The sequence below is a fragment of the Rana temporaria genome, chromosome 6, assembly GCF_905171775.1.
Source record: "Rana temporaria chromosome 6, aRanTem1.1, whole genome shotgun sequence".
In the NCBI taxonomy this organism is placed as follows: Eukaryota; Metazoa; Chordata; class Amphibia; order Anura; family Ranidae; genus Rana; species Rana temporaria.
In genome coordinates this window covers 115,349,955-115,366,209 of record NC_053494.1, presented here as the reverse complement: position 1 = coordinate 115,366,209, position 16,255 = coordinate 115,349,955, and the positions used below count along the sequence as shown (strand labels likewise).

The 16,255-nt window shown below is 45.2% G+C and overlaps 1 protein-coding gene across 3 annotated transcripts in view; it reads left to right on the top strand.

Annotated features, from left to right (window-relative positions):
* TRAK2 (trafficking kinesin protein 2) overlaps positions 1–16,255 on the top strand; it is a 96,774-nt gene that overhangs the window by 19,464 nt on the left and 61,055 nt on the right. The window contains exon 1 of one of the 3 annotated variants that reach the window (XM_040357221.1): positions 6,919–7,008. The exons of the other annotated variants lie outside the window; for them this stretch is intronic. The gene's annotated coding sequence lies outside the window, so the exon portion shown is untranslated. Of the gene's footprint in view, positions 1–6,918; positions 7,009–16,255 lie in introns of those variants that run through there. 3 annotated transcript variants of the gene reach the window in all.

The window sequence follows — 16,255 nt, the reverse complement described above, 5'->3', positions numbered from 1 at the left end:
TTTTTTTTATTAAAAAATAAGACAACAGTAAAGTTATCCCCGTTTTTTTAAATATTATGAAAGATAATGTTACGCCGAGTAAATTCATACCCAACATGTCACGCTTTAAAATTGCGTCCGCTCGTGAAATGCCGACAAACTTTTACCCGTTAAAATCTTCATAGGCGACGTTTAAAAAAATCTACAGGTTGCATGTTTGGAGTTACAGAGAAGGTCTAGGGCTAGAATTATTGCTCTCGCTCTACCAATCGCGGCGATACCTCACATGTGTGGTTTGAACACCATTTACATATGCGGGCGCTGCTCATGTATGTGTTCGCTTCTGCGCGTAAGCTCGTCCGGACGGGGTGCGTTTTCTGGCTCCTAACTTTTTTAGCTGGCTCCTAGATTCCAAGCAAATTTGTCAAACCCTGCCTTAAGCATTTAATATCATTTTACATTTGACTGTATATATGCTATAAATCAAGATTTATATTTTCACGCAATTTTAATAAGACAGTGACCATGTCTAATGACCCCTGGTTGTTATGGGTTAATATACTTTGTACTTCCTTAAGGCCCCTTTCACACTGGGGAGTTTTTCAGGCAGTTTAGCGCTAAAAATACCACCTAAATACTGCACTGCATTCTCAATGTAAAAGCCCAAGGGCTTTCACACTGAGGCGATGCGCTGGCGGGACCACTCCAAGTCCTGCCAGCAGCATCTTTGGAGCGGTGAGACGAGCGGTGTGTTTACGGCTCCTCCACCGCTCCTTCCCATTGAAAGTAATGGGAAACCGCGGTAATACCGCCGGCAGTGCGCCTCTGCAGAGGCGCATTGCCAGCAGTATTAACCCTTTTTCAGTCGTTAGTGGGGGTTAATACCGCACCACTAGTGGCCGAATACTGCCGCAATTCCGACGGTATAACACCGCTATATCGCCACCGCACATCCTTCCCCAGTGTGAAAGGGGCCTAATAATATGTCTGTTTATGTATCTGCTTTGCACAAAACATTCCATTCTATGAACCTTTTTGTTTGTGTACAACCAGTCTTTTCCATTGTTCATATGTTCCTTTTTAGTTTTGAGTGAAAAGAGGAAGGGAAACAATGTTGTCTTGCAAGAGGAAATTAGATTTCAGTGGGAAAATAAAAACTACTTTTGTTCAGCCATGTCGTATAAAAATAGAATGTTGGGAGTGGATAAAATAAGGATAATGCAGTTATCAGTTTCCTTGCACTGGACACATGGCGCTTGATTCTACGATATTTGATCTATCTATATTTTATTTAAGCTCTCAACGTGGTTTTTTTTTTTTTTAAAGGGACCCTGTCGCCAGAACACCAATCCCACCAAATTATTAATAAAATGATATACAAATTTTACTTCTCTTTATGCATGTTATTTACCTGCAAATTTGAAGAAAAATCTTGCTCTTGGCTCAAAAAAAAAAAAAAAATCTGGATTGCTGCAACTTTCATAACCCAGACACTGGACCAACAGCAAATCGTTTGAATAAATAAAGTGCACTGTCCCTTTAAATCCTATTGTGAAAAATCAAATCAATCCTGAACTGAATTCATCAGTGAAAAATATGCACAAAATCGTGCATCTAAACCTAAAATTACTAACATTTATGAAAAATGTGTATATATATATAAAACAGAAAAATATATACCGTATATATTCGATTATAAGCCGAGGTACCTAATTTTACCACAAAAAACTGGGAAAACATATTGACTCGAGTATAAGCCTATGGTAGGAAATGCAGCAGCTACTGTAAGAGTAAAAGCGGGTCAAGCATGCCCATTGCAACCTCACTGTGCCCATCCTCACTGTGCCCATTGTCGGTTTACCTGAAATTGACAGGCCGCAGGCGTCCATTCATTGTTTTAAAACTCACGGTCTCCTCCTGGTCCCTTCCATGATAGGCGTTTCTCAGTAGACCCAGTTCCGCCTATCATGGACGTTCTCTCATCCCCGGTTTCCCAGCAGACACTGGCCCGGATTCACGTACGAGTTACGCCGTCGTAACTCTGAGTCTGAGCCATCGTATCTATGCGCCTGATTCTTGGAATCAGTTACGCCAGGGTTTGACAAATTTGCTTGGAATCTAGGAGCCAGCTAAAAAACTTAGGCGCCAGAAAACGCACCCCATCCCGGAGAGCTTGCGCGCAGAAGCGAACACATACGTGAGCAGCGCCCGCATATGTAAACAGTGTTCAAACCACACGTGAGGTATCGCCGCGATTGGTAGAGTGAGAGCAATAATGTTTGCCCTAGACCTCCTCTGTTTCTCAAAACATGCAACCTGTAGATTTTTTTAAACGTCGCCTATGAAGATTTTAAAGGGTAAAAATTTGTCGGCATTCCACGATCGGACGCAATTTTGAAGCGTGACATGTTGGGTATGAATTTACTCGGCGTAACATTATCTTTCATAATATTAAAAAAAAATGGGGATAACTTTACTGTTGTCTTATTTTTTAATTAAAAAAAGTGTAATTTTTCCCAAAAAAGTGCGCTTGTAAGGCCGCTGCGCAAATACGGCGTGACAGAAAGTATTGCAACGATCGCCATTTTATTCTCTAGGGTGTTAGGATAAAACATATATATAATGTTTGGGGGTTCTAATTAGGAGGGAAGAAGATGGCGGTGAAAATAGTGAAAAATGACATTAGAATTGCAGTTTAACTTGTAATGCTTAACTTGTAATACCAACGGCCACCACCAGATGGCGCCAGCTCACACAAGGAAGAGCTGGGGACTTTTTTTTGCCCACCTTCCAAGCCAAGTCGCCAGGATGCTATTTCTAGTCGCCATGGCGACCGGGATTTGTCGAGCCCTGAGTTACGCATAGATTTGTATTAGATCTGACCGGCGTAAGTCTCTTACGCCGTCGTATCTTAACTGCATAGTTACGCTGGCCGCTAGGGGCGTGTACGCTGATTTACGCCTAGAAATTTGTAAATCAGCTAGATACGCCAATTCACGAACGAACATACGTCCGGCCGACGCAGTACAGATACGCCGTTTACGTTAGGCTTTTCTCGGCGTAAAGTTACCCCTGCTATATGAGGCGTACCAATGTTAAGTATGGACGTCGGGCCAGCGTCAAATTTTGTTCACGTTTTACGTTGTTTGCGTAAGTCGTTCGAATAGGACTGGGCGTCATTTACGTTCACGTTGAAAGCATTGGCTTCTTGCGGGTTAATTTGGAGCATGCGCACTGGGATACTTTCACGGACGGCGCATGTGCCGTTCGTAAAAAGCGTCATTTACGCGGGGTCACATAGAATTTACATAACACACGCCCACATCTACCACATTTTAATTAGGCGGGCTTACGCCGGCCTATTTACGCTACGCCGCCGCAACTTTGGTTTGAGAATACGGCACTTGCCTGTCAAAGTTGCGGAGGCGTAACATAAATAGGATACGTTACGCCCGCACAAAGATACGCGATTCTACGTGAATCCGGGCCACTGTGTTCAGTGTTCCGCCTATCACGGACGTCCTCTTGTCCGAGGGTGAAAAGGCGTCCGTTTATTGGTGGAAAACTGAACACAGTGTCTGCTGGGAGACCCGAGGATGAGAGAATGTTCGTGATAGACGTTTCTCAGCAGACACAGTTCCGACTATCACGGAAGGGACCAGGAGGAGGCCTCGAGTTTTAAATGATGGACACCCGCAGCCTCTCAATAATTTCAGGTACACTGACTCGAGGGGGCTATTTTCAGCCCTAAAAAAAGGGCTGAAAAACTCGGCTTATACTCGAGTATATACGGTATATTATCATTATTCATACAAGGACTTGAAGGGTTTGAATTAAGAGACTCATTATTTTTATTACTGATATCAATTGAATTTAGTTTGCACATTTTCATTTATTTATTGTTTGATTTGCACTATTGCTTTATTGCACAATGTTTATTTTATATAATGCATAATTTGCACAATTTTATATTTATTTATATTTTCACAGATGAACTTAGTTCAGGATTGATTTAAAGCGGAGTTCCACCCAAATGATCAACTACATCCCATCCCCTTCAGTACACTGCATATATGTTCAATTGCCACATCCATTATTTTTTTGTGCTGTAAATAGCTTTTTTATTGCGGGGTAAAGTCTGACTTCCTGTTTATCACTCCCATGGGAGTTGGTGTTTTTACTGCTTTCCCCAGCGCAGCATTGTCTCTTGTGTCATGCTTCCCAAGAGTCAGTGCGAAACGCTGCCCAGCGAAATCTCGAGTGATTGCCATCACAACGGGGCGGGAACTTTCGATGATGCCGCCCGTTGTGATGGCAACCAGGACGTTTACGGCACTGCTCACAGTAAACACTGAGCCTGCGCGGGAACGAGCGGCGAATGCTGGGAGGTAAGCATTCACTGCATACAGGAAATCTGTGCTCGTGGGCTTCGCATGCCCACAAGCAAAATGGAAAATGCCTTGATCACTTTTTAAAAGATGTTCTTGTGCACGAAAACGGACAGCGGATATACAAAGACACCAAAACGGTGAGTATTGTTTTGTAATGTGGAAAAGAATTGAATGACAAAAAAAAAAAGTTGGCCGTGGGACCTCCGCTTTTAATTATTCACCATGGGATTTAAAGGGACAGCGCACTTTATTTTTTTCTAAATATTTACCTGCAAAACCTCCCTTGTGTGGACATCCAAAGACCCTGAAACTTCCGCATCACCTGCAGTTTTTTAGGTTGGTGACAGGGTCTCTTTTTACGTGCCATTGAGAATATCTACCAAAGATCCCTGCGCTGCGTGAGCTGACCATAAACGCAAACACTTGGCTCAGCTGAATGCTCTTGTTTGTCTTTGGAAGGTTCATGGATTGTTACTAGTAAAAGGTATATTGGAATTCCAACCTGCTTGGCTAAGCTGTATTCATTTTGGCTGTAAATTCCTTAGAGAAGTAATATGAATTCTGAATATAGGAACCAATCTTCTGCCCATTTAAACTGAGGAATTTTTATATTATATGTGCAGCTTAATGAATAGTGAAATATATAACATTTAAACAGACATTAACGTTTCTGTTATCTCTAATGACGTCTTTTATTGCTGATGTCTGACAGATAAGGAATACTGTGCTGTTTATGATTGGGTGCTATGTGCAGAACAATGGACAAACATGGATAAGGCCAATTCACACTGAATGGTCAGACTCCCGTCACCACCACTACACACTGAAAACAAGTGTTGAAAAATTGTAAATAATAGAAAAAAATTGAAATGGCACGTGCAAAAATAAAGTGACGCAAACCTACAATTTTTTTTTGTGTGTGACCTTTTAGAGGAAATCATCGCAAACAAGCGATTTCTGTAGCTCTAAGGCTGACCATACATGGAGCTGATTTCTGTTTCTGCAACCACAGATTGATTCCCCCATCCGCACAGTGTTGACAGGTGAATGCTTCCCAGCAGTGGTTGTCACCCCCACCTGGAGAATACAGTGATTGTTGCTAGCGATAATTGCATGGAAAAGCAAGCAGGCTGGTTGAACCTAAGGCGATTGATCAACTTGAGTACATGCAGCCTGCCCATGCATGGTTTGAACAGGAACCGGCCGAGATTTGCACCTTCTGTGCTTGGCCTTAGTCAGACTTCTGTACCTGCCAACAGGTAGTTTGGCCTACTCTTCTTGAGCAAACTGCTCCAGCTTTTTCTCGAGTCAAGGGGGACTTCTTCAGACTGCAGGATTCAGCTTCTCCCATAGATATATAGTATTACAGTTTGTGGTTATAGAAGGCCAATTTAGAATCATTCAGGCTTCATTGTGTCCCACCAGGTGCAGCAAAGCAACCCCAACACATTACCAAGCCTTCTCCATGTTTCACAGTAGGTGTTCTCTTCTTTAAAAGCTTCATGTTTTCCTCTGTGAACATAGAGCTGATATGACTTTCCAGAATTTTTCCTTTTGTCCATCTTTTGCACTATCCTTGTGTTAAATGTGTGGTTGATTTTCCTCTCGTGGCCACATCCAGTGAGGTTGGCCACACTCCCATGTACCTTCAAGGTAAACTTTAGCTACAGGTTCATATACATGACTTGCCTGCAATGAAGTATATCCCACAATGTGCAGGCTGCTGAATTCTTTTTTTTAGAAATCTTCTTTTTTTTTAGAAATCTTCACTGCAGAGCTGCCCTGTGCTCTTCCTGGTTCTGAATCTCTGGTGCTATATGGGTTCACAGCTTTGGTGTCTGGGCTTAGCTGCACTAAATATGGTATGATGGAGACACGCCTCCTCCTTCCCTCTCCTCCCATTGAGAAAAATTATTTCACTGAGTAGACTGAGTGTAACATGATCTGTGACTGGAGGAGGTCCTTACTCACAGATTGTGTTACAGGCATTTAAAGCGTAGTGCCAGGCTAAACCCCCCCCCCCCCCCCCAAAAAAAAAAAAACATCAAGTCTACAATATTGGTAGCTGCTGACTTTTAATATTAGGACACTTACCTGTCCAGGCATCAAGCGATGTCCCCACCCGAGCCGATTCTTCAATTATTCTGATAAAGGGAAACCAGCAGTGAAGCCTTGCGAGGCTAGGACACAGTGAAATGATCTAGAAGGCTGCGGGGGAAGAAGGGGAGGGCAAACTGACCTGGAAGCGGGAGTAGGTACCTGTCAAAACCAGCTACTGGCTCCGCCATCTCTTCCAAAAGGTGCTAAATGTGGCAGTAAAGGGGGAGGAGGCAGACAATCGGAGCGTCCCCTTTTGGGTGGAGCTTTGCTTTAAAGCAGTATTAAAACCAAAATAGTAATACAGTATATTGCACCTTACTTACTAATCATTGCCAACCTATAAATCATTTATTTCCCTTGAGATTAATAAAGTATTCGGAATCCAAATTAGATGTGGTGGCTACATTCGTTTTTTATTTTTTATTTTTTTCCCCATATGATTTCGCCTGGTGATCTGGCCAGTAACACACCTTCTGTATTGGAGTGCTCCCAATCTGGATGAAGAAGCACTGGGCACATTTGGACAGTAGCATTGTTAGTAAGTGAGGGTAGTGTTGGGTGTACTAGCAGACTTGTATACACTAGCAAATTGAAACCAAACTCCAGCTAACACTGTAAAAGCAGTTATAGCATGTCCTTCTTTTTTTTTACTTTTGGGATAAAGGTTTTACAAACTGTAAATAACTATTCCTGATCAATGTTAGTACCCCTGCCAGTGTTGAAAGGTTTGTCTCATCCTTGTAACTGATACATTTGCAGGACAGCTTGTTCTAATGAAAAACTGGCCAGATCACCAGATGAAAATAGAAGAAAAAAAAAAGCATAAAAAAAGAAAACTAATACAGCCATCACACCTAAGACTTGTTAAACTGCAGTATAATACATGTTTGCTTTTGAGTTTATTAATGCTTTAAAGGGGTTGTAAAGGGAAAAAAATTCCCCCTAAATAGCTTCCTTTACCTTAGTGCAGTCCTCCTTCACTTACCTCATCCTTTAATTTTGCTTTTAAATGTCCTTCTTCTGAGAAATGCTCACTTCCTGTTCTCCTGTCTGTAACTCCACACTGTAATGCAAGGCTTTCTCCCTGGTGTGGAGAAAGCCTCTTGAGGGGGGAGGGGGCGAGCAGCAATGTCAGGACGCCCACTAACACACAGCTCCTTTCTTTATCGTACATCACGGGACACAGAGCAGCATATTCATTACTATGTGGGTTATATGGAGTACCTTCAGGTGTTGACACTGGCAATCTCAAACAGGAAATGCCCCTCCCTATATAACCCCCTCCCATAGGAGGAGTACCTCAGTTTTTACGCCAGTGTCTTAGGTGTTAGTCATGGTTTAGCTTGCCTCCGCATCCTTGGGATTAGGTGAGCTACCGGTTCTGTCCAAAAAAGCCTGAGCGCTAAAGTGGTCAGTAACCGGACCCCAAACCCTTGGGGTATAGCCCATAATGCTTTCTTTTTAAGAGAGCTGGACCCTGGGCCCAGAACTTAGAAAACCTTTGGGCGCCTAATGTTTTCTGTTTGCCAGGGTGCTATATGGGTCCAGGACAGTGGATCCTTCATGGAAGAAGAAGGTTCCCAGGGCCTGAAGATCTAGACATCCCCACGGAGATGGGGGAAGATTGGGCCTCTTGCTTGGCAAAGTCCTGCGGCATGGAGCAGGTAAGTAAGGGGAAAAAACTTGCGGAACTTGGCTCTTAGCAAGTTTTTTCTGGGAGGTCACAGGGGACATGCCTAAGGTTATGCATTGCATCTGGCAAACCAGTCACATATCATGAAGATAGGATGGCTCTATATGTTATCATTCCCCATAAAAAGTGACCTCCCTGGTAGTGTTGGAAAAACTGTGAGTGGGGCCTTTTGTGTACAAATGTATGTGTGTGTCAGAGAGCTATGCTTACCTGCAAGCCTCCAGGCGATGCTCTATCCAGTCCTCTTCCTCATGCCTGCAAGGCAGGCAAAAAACGCTGACCTCCTCGTGTGTTCCAGGCCTGCGGCTGCAGGAACAGAGAGGCCCTTCCTCCCAACCCCCCCCCCGTCGGCGGGCGCGCGCGCGGTGCGCGTGCACGTGTTATAGGCGCATTTGGCGCCGTTTTAGCTGGGGGGGAAGGGCGGGTCAGTGGTTTAAGGAAGGGGCGGCCCTTCCTTAGTGCCACAGCTCATTCAATACTTTGGCTTGAGGGAGGAAGGACTGGAGTGAAGCACGGGGCGCTGAGGACACACAGTGGCCAGAAAGAATACTACAGTCTTCAGAAGATTGTGGTTTAGCCTAGGAATAGGCTGTTTTTTCTTTTCCATCTCATAGTCTTTTCTTTGGCAATACTACTCAGGGGGATAGAATGTTTTTTCTTGCCTAGATTGAAAAAAAAAAAAAAAAAGAAGAAAAGTTTTTTTCTTTTGAAAAAAAAAAAAGGTGTCATCTGGGGTAGAGGAAACATTTTTTATTCCCCAAACAGGTGTTTGGGCATTTAACTATTTATAAGTCCCAGGTACCAATAAGTAGCAGGTGTGCCTCGGTATTGTACCATGGCATCAAAGAACAAGCCAGAGGGTACAAAAGGTGGGGATTCCCCCACAGAGTCTGAGGTCTCGGACAGAGCTATGCCGCTGCTTTCCCCACAGGGAGCCTTTGGGCCATCGGGATCTGGGGCTGGAGCTGACGCGAGTCAACCCAACCCTAAGATGGTCACGGAGGAGGTGTTGCTCACCTCTTTAAATGAGATGCGGAGAAGCATGGGAGAAATGATAGCCGCAGCTATGCGGGGTAGTAAGCGGAATAGATCTCCGTCACCCGTGCGCGGACCCTCGGAAGAGGAGGTCCTTTCCTCTGGGGAATTGGACGACCTCTTGGACAAAGACCAAGTAGGTTCAGGGATCGAAGATCCGGATACAGAGGAGTCTGGGGCAGTCTCCCTGAGGGAGAGCTGGTGGATTCAAGGCTTGACGGACTTGGTCCATAAGGCATTCAACCTGCCTGTACCAGATCTCCAGGTATCGACGATTTCAGCTTTGGGCTCACTGAGGGCGCCTCAAAGCAGTGCTGTGTTTCCGATCCATCCTCTATTGGAGGGAGTCTTGTTCCAAGAGTGGAACAAACCAGACAAGGTGTTCTTACCACCTAAGAAATTTTCTGTCTTATATCCTATGGAAGAAAAGTTTTCCAAGAGATGGGCTTCTCCTGCAGTAGACGCAGCCATCTCATGTGTTAACAAATCGTTAACATGCCCTGTAGAGAACGTACAGGTTTTCAAAGATCCAGTTGATAAGCGCTTGGAAGCACTACTTAAGAACTCCTTCACTTCTGCAGGGGCAGTAGTACAGCCAGCCGTGGCTGCGATTGGAGTCGCTCAAGCCTTATCAGATCAATTTAAGCAAATGCTTGAACTCATTCCTGCCGAGCAGGCAGAAGAATTTTCGGATGTCCCTAAGGCCATATGTTTTACGGTAGACGCAATCAAGGATTCCATCCAGCAAGCGTCACGTTTATCGTTATCCCTTATCCATATGAGAAGACTCTTATGGTTGAAAAGCTGGGAGGCTGAGCCCCCATGCAAGAAGCTCCTGGTAGGGTTCCCCTTCCATGGAGGACGGCTCTTCGGAGAGGACCTAGATAAATACATTCAGACCATTTCAAGCGGCAAGAGTACACTCTTGCCAACTAAGAAGAAGGTTCAGGGGCCTGCGTTTAAACGACAGTCCTCCCCTGGGCAGGGGCCCTCTAATGCCAAGCAGTATCGACGGCCTCCTGCAAGAGCAAACTTCGGCTTCAACAGCAGATCAGAAGGACAGGCTGTTAGAGGCAAGAGGCAGTGGTTTCGCAAGCCAGCAAAACCAGCCCCCAAGTCTACCTCATGAAGGGGCGCCCCCACCCACGAAGGTGGGGGGAGGGCTGCGACTCTTTTCGGAGATTTGGGAAGCCAGCATTCCCGACGAGTGGGTACGGTCTTCCGTGGCCACAGGCTACAAGCTAGAGTTCCTAAGGTTTCCTCCTCCTCATTTCCAGGAGTCGAGGATTCCAAACGATCTGGAGAAAGGAGCCGCATTAAGATCGGCTCTAGATCATCTACTTTCCCAGGGAGTAATAGTAGAGGTACCAGTCCTGGAACAGGGGCTGGGTTTCTACTCCAACCTAATGGAGGCTACGGCCCCCCGGGTGTTCACGAAGGTTCTAGCTCCAATCCTAGCCAAGCTAAGGATCCAAGGGGTCACGATCCTAGCATACCTGGACGACCTCCTAGTCATAGACCACTCGTCTCCCGGCTTGGAGCGAGCAGTGGCCCTCACGGTCCAATACCTCGAGAGGTTCGGCTGGGTCCTAAATCGAGAAAAGTCAGCATTCCAGCCCACAAGGCAGTTGGAATATCTCGGCATGAGATTAGACACAGAACAACAAAGGGTGTTCCTACCTCTGAGGAAGGTCAAAGCCATCAAGGAATTAATCCTACTGGTTCTAAGCAAGAAGGAACCGACTATTCGCCTATGTATGAGACTACTAGGCAAGATGGGGGCTACATTCGAGGCGGTGCCATACGCCCAGAGCCACACTCGCATCCTGCAGGCCGCCATCCTGTCAGCATGGAGCAGAAGGCCACAGGCCTTGGATATCCCGTTGCCACTCTCATCAAGAGTCCGGCAAAGTCTGTGTTGGTGGTTAGACCCTCAGAATCTACTGAAGGGAAAGTCTTTCAACCCAGTGGCTTGGAAGATAGTGACCACAGACGCCAGCCTGACGGGCTGGGGAGCGATTGTGGATGGTTCCACTCGCCAAGGTATTTGGGCAAGGCCAGAGAAACTTTTACCCATCAACATCTTGGAGCTCAGAGCGGTTCGACTAGCCCTCAGGGCTTGGACGTCGAAATTGCAGGGGTTCCCGGTGAGAGTTCAATCAGACAATGCCACGGCAGTGGCATACATAAATCACCAAGGGGGAACCAGGAGTCAGGCCGCTCAGAGAGAAGTGAGCTTGATTCTCCTAGGGGCAGAGGCTCATGTGCCCTGCATATCGGCAATATTCATTCCCGGAGTGGACAACTTTCAGGCGGACTTCTTAAGCCGCCAGACTCTATTGCCGGGGGAATGGTCTCTGCATCCACAAACCTTTCAAGCACTCTGCCAAAAATGGGGAGTGCCGGACGTGGATATCATGGCATCGAGACTCAACAAGAAGCTAGACAGGTTCATGTCCCGCTCAAGGGATCCGATGGCCTGCGGAACCGATGCTCTGGTTTGCCCTTGGCATCAGTTCAAACTTCTTTATGCGTTTCCCCCGCTCCAGTTACTACCCCGCCTGCTGCGCAGGATCCGGGTGGAGCACATACCAGTCATCCTGGTAGCTCCAGCATGGCCCAGAAGGGCATGGTACTCACTAATCTTAAGGATGGTAGTGGGAGACCCTTGGACTCTTCCTCTACGGCCAGACCTGCTATCGCAAGGTCCGATCCTCCACCCTGCCTTACGGCATCTAAATTTGACGGCCTGGAAGCTGAATCCCTGATTCTCAGGGGTAGAGGTCTGTCTCAGAAAGTAATCTCTACCCTAATCAGAGCCAGGAAACCGGTCTCTAGGGTGATTTATTACAGGGTCTGGAAGGCCTATGTAGGCTGGTGTGAGTCCAAGCGATGGCTTTCTCGCAAATTCACCATTGATAGAGTTTTAAGTTTTCTCCAGCTAGGAGTGGATAAAGGATTGGCATTAAGCACAATCAAAGGACAGATTTCTGCTCTGTCAGTGTGGTTTCAGCGGCCGCTGGCCACCCACTCGCTGGTTAAGACCTTCCTTCAAGGGGTCTTACGTATTAAACCTCCAGTTAAATCCCCGCTTTGCCCGTGGGATTTAAACCTTGTTCTGTCAAGTTTACAGAAACAACCGTTTGAGCCGTTGGCTGAAATTCCTTTGGTTTTACTGACAAGGAAGTTAGTATTTTTGGTCGCCATAGTTTCCGCAAGAAGAGTATCGGAACTGGCGGCCTTATCCTGTAAGGAACCATATCTTATTTTTCACAAGGACAGGGTCGTTCTCCGCCCTCATCCTTCCTTCCTACCGAAGGTTATATCCAGTTTTCATTTGAACCAGGATTTGGTATTACCATCCTTCTTCCCTAAACCTACTTCCAGAAAGGAAGGGTTGCTGCATACCTTGGATATCGTCAGGGCCATGAAGGCCTATCTTAGAGCTACAAAGAAGATCCGGAAAACAGATGTGCTGTTCATATTACCGGATGGGCCCAAGAAGGGGCAGGCAGCTGCAAAGTCCACCATTTCTAGGTGGATTAAGCAATTAATCACTCAGGCCTACGGCTTGAAAGGGTTGCCTCCTCCAGTATCATTAAAGGCTCATTCTACTAGGGCCATGGGCGCCTCCTGGGCAGCACATCACCAGATCTCTATGGCTCAAGTTTGCAAGGCGGCAACCTGGTCTTCTGTCCACACGTTTACAAAATTCTACCAGTTGGACGTAAGAAGGAATACTGATACAGCCTTTGGGCAGGCAGTGCTGCAGGCTGCAGTTTGAGACCCTCGGATTCCGGGGGCTCCTCTTTTTTGAGTTAAATTTAAAATTTAAGATTATTTTTCTCAACTAAGTTGGATTTATTATGATTTGAGTATTTCTCTAAATTAAATCCTTTTGTCTTGGAGATGTTCTCCCTCCCCTCATTGTGAGCATTGCTTTGGGACATCCCACATAGTAATGAATATGCTGCTCTGTGTCCCGTGATGTACGATAAAGAAAAAGGGATTTTTAATACAGCTTACCTGTAAAATCCTTTTCTTGGAGTACATCACGGGACACAGAGCTCCCACCCCTCTTTTTGGGGACCATTTTGGGAGGCATACTGCTTGCTACAAAACTGAGGTACTCCTCCTATGGGAGGGGGTTATATAGGGAGGGGCATTTCCTGTTTGAGATTGCCAGTGTCAACACCTGAAGGTACTCCATATAACCCACATAGTAATGAATATGCTGCTCTGTGTCCCGTGATGTACTCCAAGAAAAGGATTTTACAGGTAAGCTGTATTAAAAATCCCTTTTTCTCTATCTACAAAGTAGAGAGTGTCCTGACTTGCCTGCTCGCCCCCTCCCCCCTCAAGAGGCTTTCACACCAGGGAGAAAGCCTTGCATTACTGTGTGGAGTTACAGACAGAAGAACAGGAAGTGAGGATTTCTCAGAAGAAATAAGGACATTTAAAAGCAAAATTGAAGAATGAGGTAAGTGAAGGAGGATTGCACTAAGGTATTTAGAAAAAAATAAAAAAAATCCTTTAAAGCCCCTAGAACATAACATCATAACGTTTTCTGATTGTAGAGGCCCTATGGGATAGAAAATGTTTTTATGTTGCAGCATAGGTGCACAACTGTTTATCAAATCCATTTTAATAATAAAAAAAATTGTACAAAATAAAAGATGAGGAAGTGTCGAGTAAAGAGATACCAAATAAGTCGAGCCTCACTGCACTGCAGCTGCAAGCTCAGTTTTTAGCAATTTGGGCATCGGATGTACTTGCTGATCAGCTAAATCAGGGATCTTCAAACTACGGCCCTCCAGATGTTGTGGAACTACACATCCCATGAGGCATTGCAAGACTGGGACATTCACTGACATGACTAAGCATGATGTAGTTCTTGAACAACTGGAGGGCCGTAGTTTGAGGACCCCTGAGCTAAATTCTGAAGAGTTTAATAACAGGAACAAAGGTTCTCTGTGAAGATAATGGTGTAGGCTTGTTGATGGATTTTTTATTTTTTATTTTTTTCCAGAATACTGACTTGTTGAGGGAAGAACTCCATGAATAAAAAATCTATTGTCCCATGCAGTGGGGCTGTGCCCAGCACGGCATGATTATGTTGCTTGTTTTGTCTAGGAGTGTGAGGAAAAGCTATACTTGCCTGATACTCGGGAAAACCATGCCCCCCCCAGGTCCAGCAGTGGACTGTTCCTGTTGTCCTTACTTCCAGAGCTTGTCTATGGGCATGATGACGTCAGGAACAGTCCATTCAAGACCAATAGTATGTGGGTGGATAAAAGTGGCGGAAACAAGTCTTGCGCGCGGAGGATCAGCGGATTAAGTTTGGTATATCTCGGCTCCTCAATCGCCTAAACATGGACAAAAATTAGAAGGTAACCAATGCAGTGCTGGCACAGCCTTACTGTGTGGGAAAATGAACTTTTCCCCAGGAGTTCTTCTTTAAACACATGTTGTAAATGGTAAACTATATAACAACATAGTTGTAAACAACGTTTTATATGTATCAAATCGTTTTATCTGCACATCTTTATAGAGTACAGTAAGTTTGTAATCTCTGCTCTGAGTAGAGACCTGTGTTGTAAAACAGTAATAATGTTTTGTAATAAAGTATGCAGTGTGTCTGTACATACAATGTGTAATGTACACTAAAAGCAAAGTCACTGGTATATATTTTTAATAACCTTTTAAAGAAAAGATTTGATATTTACCTGTCCTGCCACCCACTCCACCAATATCCGCTGAATTGTCTGGAAATCCTTCTGTATGTGACACATTTCTGGGTGTGTTATGATTTCATGGTTCATCTTCTTCCAACACGCATGTCACTACTATGATCCATGTGATAACGTCGCAGCTGGCAGGGAGAACCACATAGGTAGATTCACAAAGAGTTAGGCCGGCTTATCAGTAGATAAGCCGACCTAACTCCGAATCTACGCCGCCGTATGCTCAAACAGAGATACGCTTAAACAAAGCTAAGATAGGACGGCTTGCGCCGTTCTATCTTAGATTGCAATTTTTCGGATGGCCGCTAGGTGGCGCTTCCATTGTGGCCGGCGTAGATTATGTAAATTAGCTTGTATGCCAATTCCCAAACGTACGCCAGCCCGCCGCAGTCGAATTACGTTGTTTCCGTAAGGCCTATGAGGTGGAATAACAATGTTAAAGTATGGCCGCCGTTCCCGCCGCGAGGTTCGAATTTTTTACGTCGTTTGCGTAAGTCGTCCGCGAATCGGGAGTTACGTCGTTTACGTCCACGTCAAAATCAATAGGCCGTACGGCGTACTTAGCCACAATGCGCACTGGGAAATGTAGGCGCCCGGCGCATGCGCAGTATCAAAAAACGTCAAACGTGAGGTCAAGCCTCATTTCCATACAACACGCCCCCCTCCAACCGATTTGAATTAGGCGCCCTTACGCCCGCTCGTTTTAGGCTACGCCGCCGTAGAGTAGCAGGTAAGTTGATTTAGAATCACTACTAGCCTAGCTAATTTACGGCGGCGTAGCCTAAACACACTAGGCTACGCCGCCGTAACTTTATTCCACTGTACGTGAATCTACCTAACAGTGTGCAGAGGGGGGCCAAGCTTTTGACACTCCCGGAAGTGTCAGATGCTGAAAATTGTTCAGCCACCACAACTGGTGTTCGCCACACACCGGGATGTTGGTGATTGGAATCCACATATTCTACCTTCTTTCTTTACAGCAAATGATTCCACTTGTAGGCCATTCACAAGATTAAAGGACTGTTCGTAATCGCCGCAATGATAAGAAGTCTGAGTCTTTTATGGCCCTTTTTATATGAAACTGGCACCAGACGGGCAATAATCTTTTAGACCTTTTCCTAGGAATCATAAATCGATCCAAATTTGTGTGACGTTTAATACGGTTATCAATGGAGAACATTTGCTTTGCATTTTTGGGCAGAAATAAGTATTTGTGCTTTTATCCAAAAATGTCCACATCTCTTATGCTGGGTAATGTGGTAATGATTATATGATGGGCAAGTGCCAAATGTTTTGTGGCCCAAAGCAGAGAT